This window comes from Aptenodytes forsteri, unplaced genomic scaffold (genome assembly GCF_000699145.1).
Source record: "Aptenodytes forsteri isolate BGI_AS27 unplaced genomic scaffold, ASM69914v1 Scaffold142, whole genome shotgun sequence".
Taxonomy (NCBI): domain Eukaryota; kingdom Metazoa; phylum Chordata; class Aves; order Sphenisciformes; family Spheniscidae; genus Aptenodytes; species Aptenodytes forsteri.
This window is the reverse complement of record NW_008794598.1, coordinates 1,405,220-1,425,968: the sequence shown is the minus strand read 5'-3', so window position 1 is coordinate 1,425,968 and position 20,749 is coordinate 1,405,220. Positions and strand designations below refer to the sequence as shown.

The following is a 20,749-nucleotide window of genomic DNA, read 5'->3' as shown; positions in this document are numbered from 1 at the left end:
TGACGCGATTGCCTCAAGACCGACAACATATTCCAACGAAAGGTTTTAATGCCAAGTTAGAGACCGGGAAATTGTCACTTGCAGTTCTCAGCAGATTGTCCCTTCCTTCTCTCTGTTGTGCCGGGTAGCAGAAGTTGTGAAATCCTAGTTTTGGAAATGAGAATGAGAATATGTATGTCATTCTTCAAGGTGGAGTCGTCAGGAAGTGCTGTGCTCACATACACTGCTTCTAAAAATAATCTTGTTTTCATGCACAGCATTTTCTACGCACTGGGAGGAGAGGAGTGTTTGTGTTCTGTCAGGCTAAGATCATCCACAGAAAAGTGAGTTGTACTTTGTAAAAGCAGATATTTCTTACGGCCTTTGTAAACATAGGAGAGTATGTCCGGAAGGGTGTATTGGTCTGATCAAGGGACCGTGTACGGTGCAAAAGAAACCTTGATGGCGTGTAGTAGGCCCAGCCGGTGCTGGCAGACCCAAAAGTTGTAATTCTGAAGACTCAAAGGAACTAAGAACGGTGTCTGTCATCTCGTGTCTTGGCTCTGGTGTGGCCGTTTTTAGAGTAAGTAGCTTTGCTGAAGATTCTGAGAGGACTGCGTGCCAAATGGACTAAATTACTAGCACAGTATAATTCCAGTGACACGTTAATGCTTTTATTTAGAGACTGATATTTATGCAGTTTATCAAAATGGTTTATATTTGAAACCATAAGCTGCAAATATACAGATATAGACTGTTTGTGATACATTTCATCCAGTCTGAGGATTGTTCTTAAAAAAACTGAAATATAATTAGATAGCAGTAGTGTAACATGTGGACGTACTCTAACATAAAAGTTTTAATGGTATATTGAATCATACTCTTAGGCATAAACAACTCTAAACATTTGTTTGTGCTATATATTGCAGTGTTTTTTCTTGTACCGTGTGCGTGCACAGTGACTTGGTGGCACTTTGAACTTGTACTTAGTGTTTAGAGAACGGATTGCTTCTGTGCTACAGAGACTTTTAAAAAATTCATCTTAAAGAAGAGGAATCCTAATATCCTGAGAACAGGAACATGTTATCTGTTTATACTAGAGAAGAGGAAGTGAATCTTTTAAATGTACGTAAAGTTGAAATCTTTACTTTTTATATTTGAAATGTTTTTTACTTATAGCTGTTTGAAATTCAGAATTCCCCTTGGTCCAGTGTTACTTTCAACCTTGCTGAAATCAGTTCAGCAGAGCACTGCTGGCCTCAGTCAGCTGGGTCTGGCTGTGGATCCTGATTAAAACTTTTTTTTTAGGATAATATGGGAGACTTCCTATTTTATTGCTTTCTTTTAATTTCTGAGGAGCCAGATTAATGTTAGACATCAAGCACTTGTGGTAGCTTTGTGTGTTTAATTCTGCAGAAGCAGATTCGAGAGAGACCTAACTTTTAAAACTAGGTCAAGTCCTGAGGTTGTGTTTGGAATTTTTTTTTTTTTTTGGCCTTGATTTGAGGTGGGTTTTGGTTTTGTTTGTTTTTTTTAAGAGGAGATAGTGGGGATGGTGGTTAGAGTACAGCCTGAATTCATTTTATGCTGAGCTCTGAAGTAGTTATTGATTTGCTTTTATTCTTTTATTTAATAGGTAATAGGAAATTAAGCAGAATTTTAATGACGGCATCTTCTTAAAGGGGTGCTCATAAATCCCAGGGACAAATTTTTACTTAGGCATTTGTGTTCGCACTTTGCAAAAGCTTCTGATCCTGGAAACATGACACCTAATGGCCAAGATAAGTAAGGATGTTAGAAAGTTGGAAAGAAAAGTTAATCTTGCTGAGCTATCTTGTTTGATCCAGTCTGTCTTGTTCAGATGCTAAAACTTGTGTGAGGTGTTTTGCTTTATTTGCTGCAGTACTGAAGTCTGGTGGCAGCTGGGATTTGAGGTTATTCGGGTTCCTAGCTTGCTCTCTAGGTATAAATTAATGTCCTAAAAAGTTCACCTCTCAAACAGGTTTCTCCGTGGATTATATCCTGGCATCATAAGTGCAGAGCGGGTAAAGGAGGACCTAGCTTTTTGTTCATAAAGCACAGGTTGGAACGCGACTACAGCTGTACTAGCTCATGGCTGTTACTCAGCAGACTGAAAATACAATATGCTTTCCACTGCTAGTGTTGAAACTATAATCAAGCTCAGTATATTTCAGTTAATGGAACTGGCTAAATAGAGCATACAGTTGTGAAGATGAATTTATTTCAATCCTACATATACAAGTGATAGATTGCATTAGTCAGTCCAAGACGAGAGGCGCAATTTTTATGGGTAAAACATTTCCCAGAATGGTTGACTTTTTTTTTTTTTTTAAAAGCCATGCAGTTAGAAGTAGTAGTAGGTTATTCATCCTCTGCAGTTGTACAATAAGATTAGAGCTCTTAGGCAAGTCATAGCTTTAACTCCTTGGCTTTCCCGTTGTTGAGTTTTTATTGTTGAGCATTCAGGAACACTTGGAAGCAAGAACCAAGTAGGAGTCTGACTGATCCAGTTCAGTGTCTCCAACACTAATATTAGAATGAAAAAAAAAATCTGTGCTGGTTAAATGAAGAACTGTTGAAATAATATACCAGAAGAGAAAGGATTAAAATAAGTGTGAAGAAGATATACTTTCATTTATAGCTTCTGAGTAAGAAGGATATAAAAAAAAATTATCTAATGTAAAGTATCTGTGGGTACACTTTTTACATAAATATGTTGAAATAGAAATAACCTTTGATTAGCCTGCATATATACTTGCAAATTACATGTTTAAAAAATAGTATCTAGCCATATGACGTTAATTCTGTATTTCAGTGTTGCTTTTAGCTTTCTTCCCTAAAAGTCCTATACCACCCAGGAAAGTTACTGCAGGAATGATAACTTATTTAAATATTCTTCGATAGTCCAAACTAAATGTAGTTTAGATTTGTGTTTGAGACAAGTCTGTGTTCTAAGTGACTTGGCGTGAGGTTGTCGTGCCCTGGTCTTAGCTTGATGACCGGTTCTGCTCCGAAGTGTCCTCCACTCTCTTGTTTTACTGCCTGTATTTGTGTCCCTGCCTATGGGTTTCCAGGGAGGTCCCAGCTGTCAGAGGATGGAGCTGCCTCTCTAGGGAGTTAGCATCTTTAGGGTTGGATCACTCAGGGACCAGAAAACAAATGAAGGGTTTGAGCTCCATAGTGTGATGTTACATAAACAGGGTGAAGTTTGGCCAGATGTTCCTCCTGACTGATTCTCTGGAAAACAATCCTATATCATAAGTAACACAGATTCCTTGGATGCCTCTAGTTTTTTCCTTTCAGAATAGAATAGAATATTTCAGTTGGAAGGGATCTGCAACCATCATCTAGTCCAACTTTCTCCTTAAGATTTCTTGATTTATACGTAAACAAGCTCTCCAGAATGCATGGTTGCTTTTGATTTATAAAATAGACAAGATTTTAGAGTAAATGCTGGTTTTCCTAGCCATACCTTTGAGTTTTTTAAAAATGCAAATTAATGCTCTTTAAGGTTGCTGTTTAGCTAGTGGACCTGGCATTCAACACAGCATTTGTTCCAATAATGTAAGATTTTTAGGAGAGACCTGGTTATAGTATATGAAAAATGATGTTTTAGTTGTATTTCGTGGAGTATCACCAGGATTGAAAGCAACTACAAGATTAAATAGCTTTAATGTAAGCTCTGAGGCTCCAGCTGAGTGTGCCTTGAGTAGATTTGCTTTTGCTCAGGTGTCAGAGCAGGCTGTGAAAAAGCATCCTCCAAGGTCAGAGTGGATTTGCAGTGGGTGACAGTCCTGGGAGGGCAGAGTAGGTAACTTGGGTTTCTGTAGATAGTGTCCTCCATGTGCAAAAATAATTTGAAAATTTTTTTTTTGTTATGTGGTATGATGTATAAAGTAGATGTTTCATGCCTGTTAAGACCAGTTTACCTTGTAGTGTTAGAAGCAAAGGAAACTGAGAATGTTTGACAAAAGCTGTTTGTGGATGAGCAATGTAGGTTCTGAAACCTCATGGTGTGAGTTTGGTTTTTACCTCAGCATCCATAGATGTGTCACCAAGTGACTGACCCTGCCTATCTCTTGGAGCCTGCCATGGCAAGGGAGAGGCAGTGCTGCACGCTGAAGGGACAAGAGGCCATGATGACAGGTGGCAGCAAGGGAAATTAAAGCAAGGACGGAGTGTTCCTGTGGGAGCGGTTAAGCACTGGAACAGGCTGCCCCGGACCTTTTGGAGTCTGTCATTGGAGGTATGCAGAAATTGACTGGGCAAGGTCTTGAGTGACCTGGTCTGACTTTGAAGCTAGCCCCATTTGTGGGGCAGGAGGCTGTAGCAGAGACCTTTGGAGATCCACCGCAATCTGAATTACCCTCTGTTTCATTGTGTTTACACGGCACCGTTGTATTACCTGGTAGAGTGGGCGGGATGCGGTGAGAGCTCCAGCGGCCAAAGCTTCAGGCTGTGGTTTCATGGTCACTAAATGCAACCATACATCCCAGTGTCCCCCTCGCTCTGATACTCGCATTCTTAGATGTTGAGGTAACTCAGGGAGCTTAGCTAGCTGAAAACTGAGCTAGTCCCAAAAATACATATGTAGTTTTCAACCAGATCACTTCTTGCTCTGACTCATTGTGTGGTTGTGCAAGTACCAGTGCTGACAGAGGGAAGGAGTTGCGAAGAGAACAAGAAACTGCAGTTCCTGGCTGCATCTGACTTCGGGCAGTGTCCTTCTGTTGGTCTTGTGCTGGGACTGTAGTAGAGGTAACGTGGTGGCTATCTGCTTTGCCTGTTACATCTGGGAAGAACATGACCTGCGGCTTATTCTGGGTGGTGGATAAATAGGTGAATATTTGCTCTCTGTCCTCAGTGGTAACAGATTGTTATTTGCAAGGAACAGCCTGCATTTATGGGAGTTTATATCAAGCTGCCTTTCTGTTGCAACAAATTTAGGGTCTTCACCGCTTGTTTTTCAGTTGGCTTTGCTTGTTGTGTTGGTGACTGTTAAGACATCATCTGTGAGTTGGTTTTACATGTCTGCTGGCTGACTGAAAGCATTCGGAGCTAAATGGCTCATTAGTAGAAGCTTCCTGTTCTTTCCTGTGATAGTGATAATTTGTTAATTAATGCCTCTTTTCTGAGCTCCCTTCTGAAGAAAGGGGAGTGCGGTGGAAGCTGTATAGACCCTAGTGACAGCGAAGCATCAGTCAGGACACAGCATGTACCTGCTCAGCTGTTGGTACCTGGTATTTACACTGAAGCACTTTGTTCTGGTGCTAGACCTACTGATGCCGTTTCGCTTCCAGGTTTGGTACGAAACAGGTTTTGATCTCCAAAGCTCTGAACGGGACAGAAACTGGTTACTGAGAGATCACTTCTCCCCTTGCTAATACTGCAATAATTAAGGTTGTCTAAAGTAGTCCATTTAATGACATTAAAATGAAGAGGCTGTGGGAAGATGGGTGGTGTTCAAGGAGGAGGCACTAAGTGTTACATTCCTAATCAGAAATGGTGTGTTTAAACTTAAATTGCATTCATCTGCTGTGGGAAGATCCTTTGAGGTGTGTGTGGGAAGAAATGGGACACCAGAAACCTTCCCTAATTTTGATCACCAATCATTTTGGGTTTTATAACTTCTAAATTTGCAGATTGCACTCACAACATTGTAGTAGCCAGTACCCCTAGTTAAAGATGAGATTTAAAACTGTGCTGTTTCTGTTTCTCCTGTGATAGTAGTCCACAGGGCATAACAAAGAGCTCTTTTCTCACCGTGTCAGCTGGCTGAAGCAGGTAGGGTAGCTCTGCGTGAATCTGAATGTGGCCACATGAAGACGGTGTTTTGATGTGTGTTACTGCTCCGTGCTGCGAGTGGTCCAGCAGGTATTGGGTGCTGGGTGTTGAGAAATACCTGCTATACCTGAACAGGCACTTCCTCAGTGCAGCTGTAGTGGCTTGACATGAACCTGGGTGAAAGCGCACATTTAGTATTTTTGATTGAGAAATCCAGATGCTGACAAAAGCAGACCTTAGTATGTTTTGAAAACTGCTGTTTGTTTTCTTTTGATGAAAAGACTTTTCCTCCTTTATCTGGGAGGAAAGTCTGACCCTCCACAGGGGCTTTTATAACGGGGAAGAAGCAGGTAACAAACAGCAAAAAAGGAAGCTCCAGGGCTGCTTACAGCCCACATCTGCAGGTGGTTGGCTTGGCTTTCTCACCCTTTTCGCTTTGACTGAAAATATGGGGAGCCAGGCAATAGCAGTCCTGTTGAGCAGGTGGCCTGAATCATTATGGTTTGTTATTTATTTTGAATATTGATAGGATGGAAAGTATTTAAATCCATCTGGGGCACTGAAATGAGGTCCGGATATGTCCACAGCAGTGGCTGTGTTATGGCTGAAACAGATCTTTAGTAATTGCTTAAATGAGGCAGTCAAAAATATGTGCTGCCCTGGTGCTTCGTACACTCACATAAGGAGCAGGATGAGCGTTTCCGTAATAAGTAATTGTCGCCCTGTCAAAAGTTACTGGAAAAGACTGCTTTTTGGAAATGCACTGCAACTAGTAGCACCCAGCGTGTTTGTCAATCGATTGTATTGCATAACTGCTGCTTGCTGGAGCATTACAGAAAAACAGACAGTTGCATTGCACTTGTGAGTGGCTAGAACGGCAAATTCAAGGCTGGCTGGAATGTTTGGGGTTTTTTGTTGAAATATTTGTTGGATCCAACGATGTTGTGTTCTGGAGTGTTCTAATACTGAAAAAATTTGAATTTGTCATATTTAAATTAGGGTATTGCATGTGAACTCATAGCTATGAAATCTGCTCTTTAAAAGATCTGAGCGTCTATGGCTCTAGCTGGCTGTAGTTGTCAGCGCTCCGTGCTTCTAGAAGTAAGACCACTATTAGTTTTTGTCCAAGTGAATAATCTGTATGGAATCGGGCATCTCTCACATTTTTAACACATTAGTTGGAAACAGACCCTTACTCTGGAAAGCACCGAGTGTGTGGGAGGAGCAGTTCGGCTGGATGTATTGGTTGCACTGCCTTTTATGTTGCTTTTTATGTAATATTCTTTTCTGTAATGCAAATAAACTTGAAGTTGTAGGGAGGGCCTGCTGAGAAGAGGAAAACTTTCATTACAGACAGCTGACATGCAGAATAATATCTTTTTATATGCCACCTACCACGTGATAGTTTAAAGTAAATCATAGTTCACTGGGTAAGGTTATTTCTGGCACAATTCTCCTTTTTGCGTAAGTAGTCTCATTCCAGCACGTCTTGCTTTACCCCGGGATTTGGTGTGTTAGTACTGTGCTGGGTAACTGTTACTGGGTATCGGGCCTGAAGAACAGAAATCTCGATGGATTTATGAAATAAACACAGGTGAAGATAAAATAAATTTAGCCAATTGTTGCTTTCTGCTTTGGATTATAACACTAATTGTAGTTGAAAATAACATTAAGATTAAAGATACAGGCTGAAATGGTTCCAGACAGCCTTTCTCATGAAATATTCATGCATTTCAGGCTTTTAACTCATCAGATCACTTGTAAAGTCATAGGGATTACAATATTATTACGGCTTTGTCTTGTTTCATGAATACACTGCATTGGCATATTGATCACTAGAATGCACTCAAATTTAGAATAAAGCTTTTTCAGGAATCTCATTTTAAATGATCAAATAGATGTTTTAATGTTCCAGGGCACTTTCCTCAATGGTGTGATTCCGAGAACGTGGGTCTTTTCCTTTATTCTATAATTTCAGTACTTTGTACCCTCTATCTGTTAAATGAACTGTTTGCCCTAATCCTTCATCATAAACACAGCATCAAGTACAAGTCAATTTAACACTAAAGCAAGCTTGAGCGGGGCGGTAGGGGTAGCTGAGCGTGTTATTAGCAGGTGTCAGAAAAACTAAGTCACGTCTACAGAGCTGAGAGGCTGAAACTTCTTTTATTGTCCTCTTCACGCCAAGTTTGTATTAACTGCATCTTTATGGGCAGAAGTTTAAAAAAGTTCCTAGATATATTTTAAAACCAGTGGCGGTAGTCCCCACGCATTTGTATGGCTGAGGTCATATTTGTAGAGTGACTTTAGAACAAACAGTTGAATGGGAGTTTTAACTTTGATGGAAAGACGTCCTAACCAAAATGGAAAGCACAGAAATTGCAGATAATGGCAATTAACATTCAAATTAAGTGTGATACGTTCTAAGGTCTTGCTCAGAGTGCAGAACTGACTGTCTCCAGGCCATATGTTTAACAAATTTGCATACTAATATGGGAGAGATTTTTTTTTTTCCTATTGCCTTATGTCTTATCATTTCAAAGACACATTAAAAAAAGACGACTTTTTTTTGTTCCTGTTTGAATACTGTTCATGAGGTGGAGGGGAAGAGCTGGCTGATGCCAGTGGTACTCATCTTGTTAGCTGCTGTAGGATGTGTCCTCCCTTGGTTGTGAGTTAAACATAGCGTCTCTTCTTCTGGGAGCAGGAGTCCAACTGCCCGTGGGTTTTTTTGTTGTTGTTGTTTAAAGGCAGCTGTATAATAATCTATTTTGGTTGTAATCAAGCTTGACCTATAAATACTGAAATGGCTCATATAAAACTGATTTAAACTATCAGAGCTATTTCCTTTAGGGGTTAGTGTCACCTTTTATTTTCCATAAAGGAAATTCCAGGATGAATTGTCAAAGTAGTTCTGTCCTTTTAAGCCCAGCAGATTCAGGAGGATTTAAAAACTTCAGAGAACCCCCAGTGCAGAGGTCAGATCTGCCAGCGGTTCGGTTCTCGACCCTCCTGGCCTGAAAGTTCTCGCTGTGATGCCCTTCAGGCTCCAGCACTGAAGTGTTAATAACATTTTTGAATATTCCTTCAGTTAAAATCTTCACGTAGAAGAAAATTTCATTTTTGTTGTAAAAGAAAATTCAGTTTCCACCCCCCTCTGTCCCCAGGTTCCAGGAAGCAACATTAAGGGACTGAGCTAAATACTGAAGGATTAAGTACCATATTAAATAACTTCATTTCTTTATAAAAAGTAATGAAACTGTCACTTTTTCCTCTATTTTAAGGTAATTCTGTACATTAACTTACTGCTATTCAGGTTCCTATTAAATTCCTTAAAATTTGCCATGAAAACATTTCAAGAGGCACAGTTCTACTTTACAGTGCTAAAATACATCCATTGTTAACTGTATTTAGGTACTCATTACATGGATACTCATTGCTGTAGGGGTTTTATTTAAACTGATAAACAATGTAGTATTAATAAGTGGCCATATGGTAAGTGGGGCTTTTCATTCAAAAAATCATTGTTAAAACAGGCGTTTAATTAGCTGCAGTTGCGTGGGAACGGTAGGTGTTTTGGTTGCTTGTGGCTGACGCACACTAAACAGTAAAGTATTTTTAAGGCAGTGAAAATCTCTAGACTGCATATGCAAACCTGACCTTTAGGTTGGTCGACATGGTCAAATCCAGTGTATACACACAAACTGATTATTGCAGCTTTGCCAGTAAAATTTAAAGAATCTTAATATTTTCTGGAATTTGTAAGTTAGCCCAGTCTCCTGAAAAGCTGGGAGGCGGTCCGTGCTAACAGATGACGCGTTTTTAGAGGCTTAATATTAGTCTTACAATTTATCACTGATGGGTAGAAATACATTTGAAGAGCAGTTTAAACCTCTACAATTTTTTCAAGAAGTTTCAAAGAAACCTTAATCGGGAGGAAGCTGTATTGGTTTCTCCATCAGAGATTTGATGCTGGAGACCAAATTAAGGACAAACTGGATTCCAGCTCCTGGCAGTGACCAGTGCCTGGGCTTTGTGACCAGTGTCTGGTCACTATGTCTGCAGAAATAAAACAATTAAAGTGCAAGCTAAAATGGCAGTGACAATCTACCTACCTCATGTCACTTATTTACTCTAATTATATAAACCAGGAAGAACATCGTTAAGAACGTTGCCAAGCTACTATCAGCACAACAAATTATTCTTACCAAGTATAATGTAGTTGGTGTTTTGCTATGATTGAGCCTCCTAGAGTCTGTCTGGAATTTAATCTGTGTTAAAAAAGATCAGAACATTTTTTCCACTAAAGAAAATGGAGAAAAAAATTTATATGTAGGACTTAAAAGTCAGTGGCAGGTTGTGGATGTGGTAGACAACAGATGGAGGAAGTCCCGTGAATGGCTTCTATGTCTAATGTTTATGCCCTTTAACATTTACATGTTTTGCTGATGAGGAGGGGGGAAAGGAAATATTTTTCTTTTCTTCTTCTGAAAAAGCTATTGAGCACTCCTCTGAATTGTGTAAACCCCTCTGCTGAAAATACTCAAGCAGCTCTAGATGAGAAGAGGAGAAATGGCCAAGTGCGACCATGGTGTTGCTTGGGAGGACCTCTGTTCTGCCGTCTGTCTGCTACACCAGCGTTAGCTGTGTGATTCATCGCCGTTCTGTTTCCATAATGTGGCCACACAATACTTACGATTAAACTGGTTTTTATGTATAATTGAGAAAAGTCTATTTGCTCCTAAATCTGCGCAGTTTAGGTGGATGTCTCTCCTCCTGTTTGCAGATCAGTGCTCATTAGTATTAAATTTGCAGCAGTGCTGCAGTCCGTTCGGAGGGGAGGCTGCCAATTACAGCGAGTGACGTAGCTTTTTGTTCTAATTTGGGGATGCAGTGTGTGTTGGTCTTTGAGTTTTGCTTCTGGCTTCCTTTCCCCTGTCTTTGTCTGTCTGGCACATGTCCCTGGCAACTTTCTGCAAATGCAGACCAATAGGACAAAAAATAAATTAGCCGTTTCAGCATGGCAAGCTTTAGCTGCCCAAAGTACTCGTTCCTTGCCTGGAGTGCTTCTGTAGCAAAGCAATTTAAAATGAGTAAGTAGGCAGTCACTTCCATAGAAGTTAACATTATGATATTTAAAATTGGAAGTTCAGCGTGAAGTTGGTTGCAGAAAAGATTACAGACTGAGGAAGATCAATCTCAATATGCTTGTGCATAAAATCGCTTTTTCAAATCACAGAATTATTGCTATTTTCAAAGAAGTTTGTTTCTCTGACTTGTTTGTGTGTGCTGTCGTTAATTTGCTCAAAGCTCCAGTTCAGCACAACACTCAAGTTGGAAAGGACAACTCTGTTGCTAGAGGACTTTACTCTTAGCCCAGGCTTTTATGGCTTTGGCCCTGCATCAGTAACCTTCACAATACACTGCGGAGGATGTGAAATTATGCAGAAACTGGCGATTTGGATGTGGCTCAGAGGAGCACACGGTCGGGACTTGAGTTTTTGAGAATGTGTGTGTGCAAGATTTGAAGGCCGGTCTCTTGCCTTTTCTGGTTGAACACTTCGAGTAACATCTCGGAACAATGTCGTTTTTCTCTTGTGTTCTCAAATACCTGTTTGCTTATTTGGCTTGTCACTAGCTTTATTTTTTGCGTGTGCGTCTCGCTGTGGTTTTTTGTTTTTATCTAGTACTTCAAAAACAAAAAAAAGAATGTATTTGGATTTAAATTACTGAATCGTGATTGCCTCTTAGCTGGACAAGGTATGTTATTAAAATGTTGCTGCCATCTTGTTTGTAAATTTATGAATTATTGGTGAAAATTCTCTTTTAGAAATATTAGAATGTTACAATAGTGAAATAGTGTTACACTTTTCACTAATCACAGTGAATTCAGCTTATAGTTACTTTATTAAAATGCTTTTTAGCACAGTAGTGGTTCAGGATTAGATTCAGTTCCCAAGTCTTATTGTAGGGAATTGGAACTCACGTATGAGTCGCTTCAGTTCTTTGGTGTACTTAGGCTTCCCCTGAGGAGTACATGTGTTTGAGTGTCCAAAATACCTGTTTTCTAATGCTGAAGTTACCAAAGTATAAAATAGGTTGATTAGGCAATGTAAATTCCTGCCTGGAACCAAAACGTTTTCCTTGGTTTTGCAAGAAATAATGCAGGTTTTGGCCTGCATTGAATTCAGGAGAACAAAAGCTTAGAAACCTGGAGGGACTGGCTGTATACTGCAGAATCACTAATGCTCCGCAGTTGGGTAGTGACTCATCCTACAACATGATTATGCATACAGTTAGTTATACACTTGTTGCCTTGATTTGTATTTGATTTGGTGCTGAAAGCAGGCAGTGGAAGTGGTAATGTTTTCACTGTTAAAATTGTAAGATTGAGGGTCAGATTCCTGCCATAATGTATAGAAGATGTATGCTATTATATGATGTTACTATATAAAATACATTTACTTGGGTGTCAGATACCGCAGTGATAATGAGTAATAAAATAGAGGCAGACTCTGAAGCTTGTGTGAGTGGAAGTTTGTCAAATTGTACTTTAAAGTCACACCAAAGTCCTGCTTTCTGCTTAGTCTTGTCTTTTTTTTTTCTTTCTTTTTTTTCCTTCCCTCATTTTTCTGATGTCGATGGCCTCAGGAAAGGTGGAGGAGGTTTTCTGTGTACCCGAAAGGCAGGGAGATTGACTGCCTTGGGGAAGGGACTTGGCAAGTGAGTCCATGGCAGTGATTTTTATTATTTAAGTAAATTCCGTGCTAACTAACAAGGTAAGTCTATGGCAGTGTTTGTCTCGCTGCTTCTTAGGAGAGGTGTCTGTTAATTAATTGTGCGATTTGCAGACAAACACCCTTTCATTTGTTATCCACCATCCCTCTTCCCGGCATGTTTCTGTAGCTCGCATGTAACAGTTATGTAATTGAAATATTTAATGCGCTTTCGACTTCATTGAGTAATTTAATATCTAAGAACATGGTGTATAACAAATAACTAATTCGGGAGCAGATGGTGAGTGGAGCTGTTGTTCGGCAGTGCTGGGCCGGGCGGCCAAACTGGCGCGATGCTGCTGGCATTTTGCAGCCTACGGTTTGGCAAGTGCCGGTCCTCGGTGAAGCCAAGGGTAGAGCCCTAGGTCTCGTGTTTCCAGCCTTCACTGCTGTATCATTCTTTCTATTTGTTTGGAGTTTTCTATTGTGGAGTGGATCTGTCAGTTTGAGTGTGATTTTGGGCATCGTAAATCTTTCCTTTGCAGAAGTGCTGGATTTGAGTTTGTTTTGCAAACACGGCTAGGAGTAATGAAAGGATTTTGGTGGACTATTGAGCAATGTTTAGTAGACACATTTTAAAAAAAAAAATCCACACCTTTTCATGGCCTAGTTTATAGTAACTTAAAAAGCTGGCATGAAGAACATTTACAAGTTCAAAATTAAACAGGTTTGTTTATAGTAGCCATGATTCAGTATTTAACTGCTAGGGTAAAAATAACTAAGACATGTGGCTGTAACGTCCCAAGAATCTGCCCCTCTCTTGGGGAAATGGGAAAGCCGTGGCCGCTGGGGTAGCGCAGCCAGCCTGAGATGGGAGGTGCTCAAGTTCACGCAGACATCTGCGTGTTTCTCTCCCAAATCTGTAAAATGCTGACAGCACATTTCCCCTTGGAAATGTTAAATATTTTGGTTTCCGCATGTGAAAATCAGACCGCTAGAAAAAGGGAGGTGTGGGTGATGAGCAAGCTGGCACTCAGAAGGAGGTTATTCTCTTTTTTGTTCCCTAAAGCCAGGTGAGTGATGTTTGCTCCCTGCCCCCCTCTCCTCTATCCCAGGGATGCCATGGTGCATCTTTCTGGGGAACAGCAAGAGAGCAAAATACGTGTCAGGTTAACAGTGCACGTGGATGTAGAAGCTGCACCTTGAGAGGCCATTTCACGTTATCTCTAGGAACTGATGCTTGTGGTTTGGTGTGTGCTCGTTCAGTGCCTCGCTTTTTTCTGTTCCTTTTCTCTCACCCTTTTTTAAACTAGGGCTGTGCGTTGTGCTTCTTGAGTGAAAATGCACTCTGCATTGCTGAGTTGTCATCTGTCTTCAGTTCTATAGCTGAGACTGTGTCAGCGCTTTCACTAAAAATCCCTGTTTTCAGGTGTGTATAAATTGGATCCAAGCAAATGCTTGCAGCAAGAGCTGCCTGAATGAACTCGGCTTTGCTGTAGACTCACTTCCTATTATATTTGGAAAAATATTTGACAAGGATTATGACAACTTCATTATCTGTTTCTGCAACATTTTGATTTCTGTGGTTGCAAGGTGGCGTCAGCCATGGCTCTGGAGTGTGGATGCAGAGCTGCTAAGAAAACCGCAGAAAACCTTTGAAAAAACAAATTACTAGTTTTTCATTTAAACTTCCTAGGATTCTAGCGTTAAAAGGAGAACAATTGCTTCATTTATCCCTTGGAAGCTTTCAGAAATGCTTTTGGGAAGAGCAGGTAGCCACGTAATGCCAGACTGTCTTATCTGGGGCTTGAAGGACCAGGGACGCCTTCCAAGGGCTTGTCTCGCCGTGCTCCCGCAGCGCTGGTAGCGCAGGGCAAGCGTGTGTCCTGCCCTGCCTGCGGATCGGGAAATACCACCTTGTCTTCTGCCTCTTAACTTACGCGGTCAAAGCCTGCGAGCGGGACAGGACCCTGCTGCCGGGGCTGTTAGTGAAAGATGGTGGCTGCCCGTCGATGTTCGGGGTAAGTCTGCACTTCCCAGGCTGCAGGCTCAGGAGTCGGCGGGCACTGGTTTCCACCCCGGGGCAGGGCTGGGGGAGCCAGAACCGGGGTCGGCAGGGAAAAGCAATACAGCACTTACTTGGCAGACTTATCTGTGGAAGTTGATCTGCTACTCCAAAAACAGAGAGAAACACAGAGCTGTAGGCTTTTAGTAGTGAATAGAGACTTTGGAGTAGCTGGTGCTGAACCTATAAAAGGCTGAAGGCAGAGGACCCTTCGCCTGTCACAGCAGCAGGGTGTAGCCATGGGTGTGATTAGTTTGAAGTATCACTGCTGCTGAAGTTCAGTCTTACCGAACAAAGGATTGTGATACTGCAAGTATTACAATCTTTTAAAACAGGTGGACAAGGAGCCAGCAGGGTTACTGGGGCAGGGGGACGGTGGCGCTGGGACTTGTCCTGCTCTCGAGGACCGACGAGATGCTGCATCCCCTGTCTGGGTGCACCTCCATGCTGTCCCCTCCGCCCTTTTCTTTTTTCACGGCTTGTAGATGCTCTTCAAGTAGTGTCACACACATGACGTCTGTGCTGCCCGGGCAGGGGCAGGGCTGGGATGACGGCCTGTCCCGCTGCGTCCCGCTGCAGCGTGGGGCTGCCCAGGTGGCTGGAGGAGGAAGCGGAGGCAGAGGCACGGCAGGGCTTGTGCGCGGGCTGGAGAGGTACGGGACAGGATGCTGGATTCGTTTCAGAGGGACCCTGATAGCATCAGTGCCTCATGCTTCTGTTTCCTGCGTGCGGTGATACTGCACCTGGTACTGGCGTGCGGTGCAGCCTCCCTGCAGAGGTGTGCTGCCAAGATCCTGCTGCTCGGCTGCAGAGGTGCAACATGGTTGCACAGGCACTGTATGTTTCTTACGAGAAAGAAACCTAATGGATTCCCTAAAATAATTTTACTTTGTAGTGATGGAACAGTCACTGGATTTTACCACGGCAATGCCGATTGCGAGCGGTTAAGTGATGGCTTCTACACTTCGTGATCACTCAGGGTCACTGGGCTGCTTTAAACGTAGCCGGCTTTTTCCTGCATTCTTGATAGCAGAAAGTACTATGTTTTCATCTCTTAAAATGCATTGCAAACTTGATACAACCTCAAGCAGGGTTAGGCTGACCCCAGTTTGTCTTTTGTCAGTGAAGTTTTGTGTAGACCATATTAGGGAGAAAAAGTCTAACGGGAACATGGTGATTTGACTTAAGCAGCGCCCATCTTTCCTGCAGGAGAAAGTTGTCTTTTTGTTGTGGGAAAAGCAAACTGGGGGAGAGGAGTAAAGAGCCTGGAGAGAGCGCAGGAAGCTCCTGAGCGCTTGGAGAACCGTAGCAGCCAGCTTTCAGGTGAGGGTTTGATTAATCCCGTTAGTCAGAATGGCTGGAGTCTGTTAATCTGTTAAAAAGTGGCCGTGCCTGTTTAAACCTACCTGTTGGACGTGTGCTCAGAGCGCAGTGGAAGCCCGGCCAGCGCCCTCGGTGGCGTTTCCAGCCCCGCTTCAGCTGCCATGTAATGCCAGCACCTGCCCGAGCGGCTTCGCTGCAGCAAGTGGGAGCTGTGGAGGAGCAGATGCCTCCCCCTCTGCCCTGCCTCCCTCTCGCCTCTCAGTCCAGCCGTGGCCTTCTGACTCATTTAGTACTGACTCAGTTTTTAAATATCTTTGCTGATCTGTTATCTGTAGCTTGTTCTTCAGAAACACATTTCCCCGGGTTTCTGGGGTAATGCTTTCCCACACCGGCGCAGGCACGGTGTGCTACAGATGCAAAGGCGGTGGGGAGGGAGTTTCAAGTAAGTTGGAAGAAGGGATGTGGGAGCCTGGATCCTGTTGACTTTTAATAGGAGTTGGTCATTGAACTGTTCATTAAAATTCCCACTCCTGGGTTAGCTGAACGATGAATGGTCAGAAATCGAGGGAGGATAGCTGTCAATATATATTTGGGGATGAAATCCGTGGTATCGAGGTAGAAGGCGTTGCCAGAGGAAAGAGAAAAATTGAGACTTTGGAAATGCGTGTGAACTTTTTGCAAATGCAGCCACCAAATAACAGGTACAGGGGATTGTGGACAGAAGTGGCAACTTCGCGTAAATCCAGTAAAAATTGATGTAAAGAAACAACAGACAAGCTATTTAGGTAATGATTTGAAAATAGTGCATAAGAAGAGAGAAGTACTTCTCCCTGTGATGGCAATCTTTTCTTTCCATGTCTGCAGACTGTATTTTATTGCTGTCAAATCTGGTAGACAAAAATCAGGAACTTGAAATTTTCATTAAAAAAAAAAGGAGGGAACACCACACACCACACACACACCCTCCCACACACACACCCAACCTGCCAGTAGCCTGTGCTCCTAAATGAAATCTCAAGCCAACGAGGCGGCAGGGTGAGCAGCCCTTGCCTGAGATGATGGGAGGTGAGAGGAGGACCAAGCGGGAGCACGGTCCTGCACTGCTGCAGCTCTTCTGCCGCCTGTGCCGGGGCTGGAGGTGCAGGAGCGTTTCAGCTTCGTAGCTCAGCTGCGTCTGGCCCAGCCCGCCTGGAGCAGGGCGGTGGGTGTGCTGTGGCTTTTGGAAAACGAGACTCGTCAGCCGTGGTTACTCTGTTTTCAGACTGAAGCTTCATCACTGGACGTGAAAGACTGGATGGCTGAGCTGACACTGCACAGCACAGGGACAAGTTTTACTTCTCGCTTCCAAAAGCCAGTACAGTCCTGTGTTAAACAGAAATATGAACTTTACAGTTGTGAGCTTGATTTTTACTTTTTCACCTGAGATAGTGCAATTTCCTGTCATCTTCCTATGGTTTACCTTAACTGCAAGTCCGGTTTGTAAAGCGTTTTTTAATGACACAGTCAAGTAGAAATTGTGTTTTGCCATTGGCCTTCCCCCCCCCCCCCCCCCCCCCCCTCCAGTCTTTCACTGTCCTAGAGGCAAAGTTAAATTGTGCTGGAGTTCCTGTTTTTAAGGTAATTTGATTTGAGTACTCAGAAATTGCGTAGAGCTTCATTGATAAAGCAAAGAGCAAATTTTATAACAGGCATGTTTTGGTTTGAAACCATAAAGAGAAGATTTGATGCTTGCATACACTGTCATTTGAAAAAATGATTAATTTTTTTTTTTTTCCTTCAGTCCGTTGTAGGAAGCCTGGAAAAACCTTCAGTAGGGCTGCTAACACTGATGAGAGATCTTTTATGCCAAGGTAAGAGTTTTTTAATGTTCTCAATATATTGCAAATGAAATTGTTAACTGTGAAAACATTGGCAGTTGGGGAAGCTTGAGAATTGATAGGTGTATAATGCGTTGTTTAAAATAAAAAGTTGCCTGAATCTTGTTTCCTGTAGTGGGGAAAAGAAACCCTGAAGTTGTGTGTTCTGTCTTTCCTGATATCCTCTGCTGTTGTACAAAATACAAATCTGTGATTACAGTCCACAGTTTTTCTTCTTAAGGCTGAGTCAAGAATGTGTCTGCTTTGATTTTTAAGTCTTTGGTTATCGTCTTAGTTAATGGAGGTAGTGTCATCAGTTACGGCCAATGTTTCATCAAGTTATGCAAAACCATCAGACCACGTGCTCTTAGCACTGTCTTCCTCATACTGAGCGGTATATCTGCACCTCCTGTTCCTTGTAGCTCCATCAGTGTTTGGAGAAGGAAGGAGAAACTAATGAATACAAACTGCCTTCTTCAGATGAATAAATCTGTACTCAGGCATTTGCATTTCACAGGGTGCACATCACATTTCAGGTTAACTTGAAGTTCTTGTACTCCACTCTCTTTCAGTGCTGTGTTCGCTTCCCTTATTTGTTATGCTTCTCTCTCCCCACCACCCAAATTATAAACTTCTTAATGAGCTGGTGAAACTTTTGTAACAGGAACGGCTAGTTTTTGTGTCAGGTTTATCTCCTGAAGGGCCTCGGCCGTTCTCCCCACGCCACCCTCCCTGCAGCCTCTGCCTGGCTTCTTCTGCTGGTTGGGAAATACCCTGAAAGTTTTGCTTCTTTGTACCCTGATTCAGCCACTCGGTTGCAACAGGGTGAAAGATGATTCATGCAGTTAAGAGAGTGCGTGAGTGCTTGGCCGAATAAAGATGCAGGTGAGCGGGTGCTCGGAGCCACGTTTCAGGTTACAGCTTCATCTGCTGGTCCCTCTCAGAGATCCTTCTGCCATCCTGCCTGCACTGCCTTTCATTTTTGTATATTAAAACAGATATCCCACATCTTTTCTTCACCTCTCCCTCTGTTCACAGGGTAGGGCCCTTCACTCTTCCTCCAGGAAAGAGCTGGGCAGTTTGGGGCTGATGCTGTGAATAGTTTGAATATCCATTTCTGTCACTTCCCAGGCAGTAGCTTGGGACTGCTGTTGCTGTTGTTGACAGTAGCAGCAGCAGAGATGCTCTCTCCCTCTGTTCACAGGGTAGGGCCCTTCACTCTTCCTCCAGGAAAGAGCTGGGCAGTTTGGGGGTGATGCTGTGAATAGTTTGAATATCCATTTCTGTCACTTCCCAGGCAGTGTTGTTGACAGTAGCAGCAGCAAAGAGATGCTCAAAGAATAAGGAAAAGAAGGGATTAATCCTGAGCTGTCAGGTGTTTCGCAGTGTAGAAGCAAAGTTTGTTCATTATTATAGGTGAAATCTGAACCCTACTAATTTATTACTCTGTATTTAAAGTGGCTGTACAGGTGCTGGGTAGGTTGGAGAGTCTGATACAGCGGGGAGGAGGGAGCCTGCTGCTCAGGGCAGTGAGGGGTTAGCATGAAATGTGCTCTGTGCCCCGTGGTTGTCCTGCCGTAGCTAGGTGGCTGTGCGTGTATGGGAAAAGGGAGCACGAGCAAGGAGACATGCTCAGCTTTTGCTTTATTTTTGCACCACAGCATTCAGAACTAATGAGACCAGTTTCACAACATTTGCACTAACACTAAAAGTTATTTTTTTACACTCCTTCGTGATCATATTCTTTTCTTGAATCAAAAGGAACACTTAACACCCATAGTTTCATTCCATTTTGAAACATAGCCGTTGCTTCACAGCATGCAATCCCACTACACAGAGCTCTGGATGGAAATGAATGCTACTGTGTCTAACTGTATTTAGGTGGGCATAAACAGTTGCCAAATGAAAAGTTGGCTAGGATGCAGCATAGTAATTTCTTGAGCACTCTATTCGTGTTGAATAAACAGATAACATTAACATACTTGTGAAAGAGCTACAAGATAATTAAGGCGTGTGGGGTTTACAGTAACAAGGCTCATGCGTTTCAGGATCTTGGTTTCCTGTTGCACCTGAAAAAAAAAAATATCTGCAAATACTGTGGAGAAGAAATGAGAAGTTAGTCTTGTACTGCTCCCAGCTGAAACTTTCCCACAAGTATTTTTACTATAAATAAGAAGTGAAAGAGTTCACAGCTAAATTTAACCCTTAGCTTGATTGCTTTCCGGGTTTTCTTGCGTGGAGCTGACTGTGGAACTGTAGGAAGATGAAGATAAACTGGATCAATAAGTTGCATTTATACTTTACAAAAAATGCATCACATTTTAATTTCTAAGGATTATCAAGGGGAAAATCATTGCTAATCGGAATTCCCCTCTCCTTCCATCCAAAATCATGATTCTTGAAAGAAAGGAAGTGAATGTTACTTCTCAGGGAAATTTTCAAGCAGAAGAGCTTACAGCTGCCAGAGTTTTAACCAAAAATGTTGTCAACGTACTAGAGTTCACAGACATTGCTTGCTCTGCTTTTAGATATTCAAAGTTATCATTCTGGAAAATCCCTTTCAGTTTGACTTAGTTTCACAATTTCTATGAAGTTAAGCAATTGCAGCTCATATAGGTTTCAAGAATTGAAGAAAAACCGCCCCAAGGTGCTTAAAACTATGGGCTGCTGCTGCAAGCTTCAGCTTTATTCCCCCTCTAAGGCTTGGGTGAGGGAAGGGCAGCTTGGTGACGTGACTGCAGAGAGCCTCAGCGCGGGAAGGCGAGCCCTCTATTTCTGATCTTCTGACTTAAAAATGCTAAACTGGCTGCAGAATTTGTATGCCCCTCTCCAGCTGCACGTGGGATTTTTTTTATTTTTGTTTAAGGCTGTACTTGTGTCACATTTAGACCATAAAACATACCGTGGTTGGGGGGTGAGGGTTAAAAATAGGATGTTTGGGGCAAGGTCTCCAGTACGCGTTCAGGCTGCCAGTCCCGATGCAGCTCCAGCGGGGACTGGCTATG

General features: G+C 42.4%; 1 protein-coding gene across 2 annotated transcripts in view; it reads left to right on the top strand.

Annotated features, from left to right (window-relative positions):
• Positions 1–251: 251 nt before the first annotated feature.
• The window catches only part of RAP1A (RAP1A, member of RAS oncogene family), a 41,533-nt gene continuing 21,035 nt past the window's right edge, over positions 252–20,749 (top strand). Inside the window, exons 1-2 of one of the 2 annotated variants that reach the window (XM_019470365.1) lie at positions 252–323; positions 17,669–17,738. The gene's annotated coding sequence lies outside the window, so the exon portion shown is untranslated. Of the gene's footprint in view, positions 324–15,787; positions 15,889–17,668; positions 17,739–20,749 lie in introns of those variants that run through there. The other variant, XM_009272735.2, reaches the window with a different exon arrangement.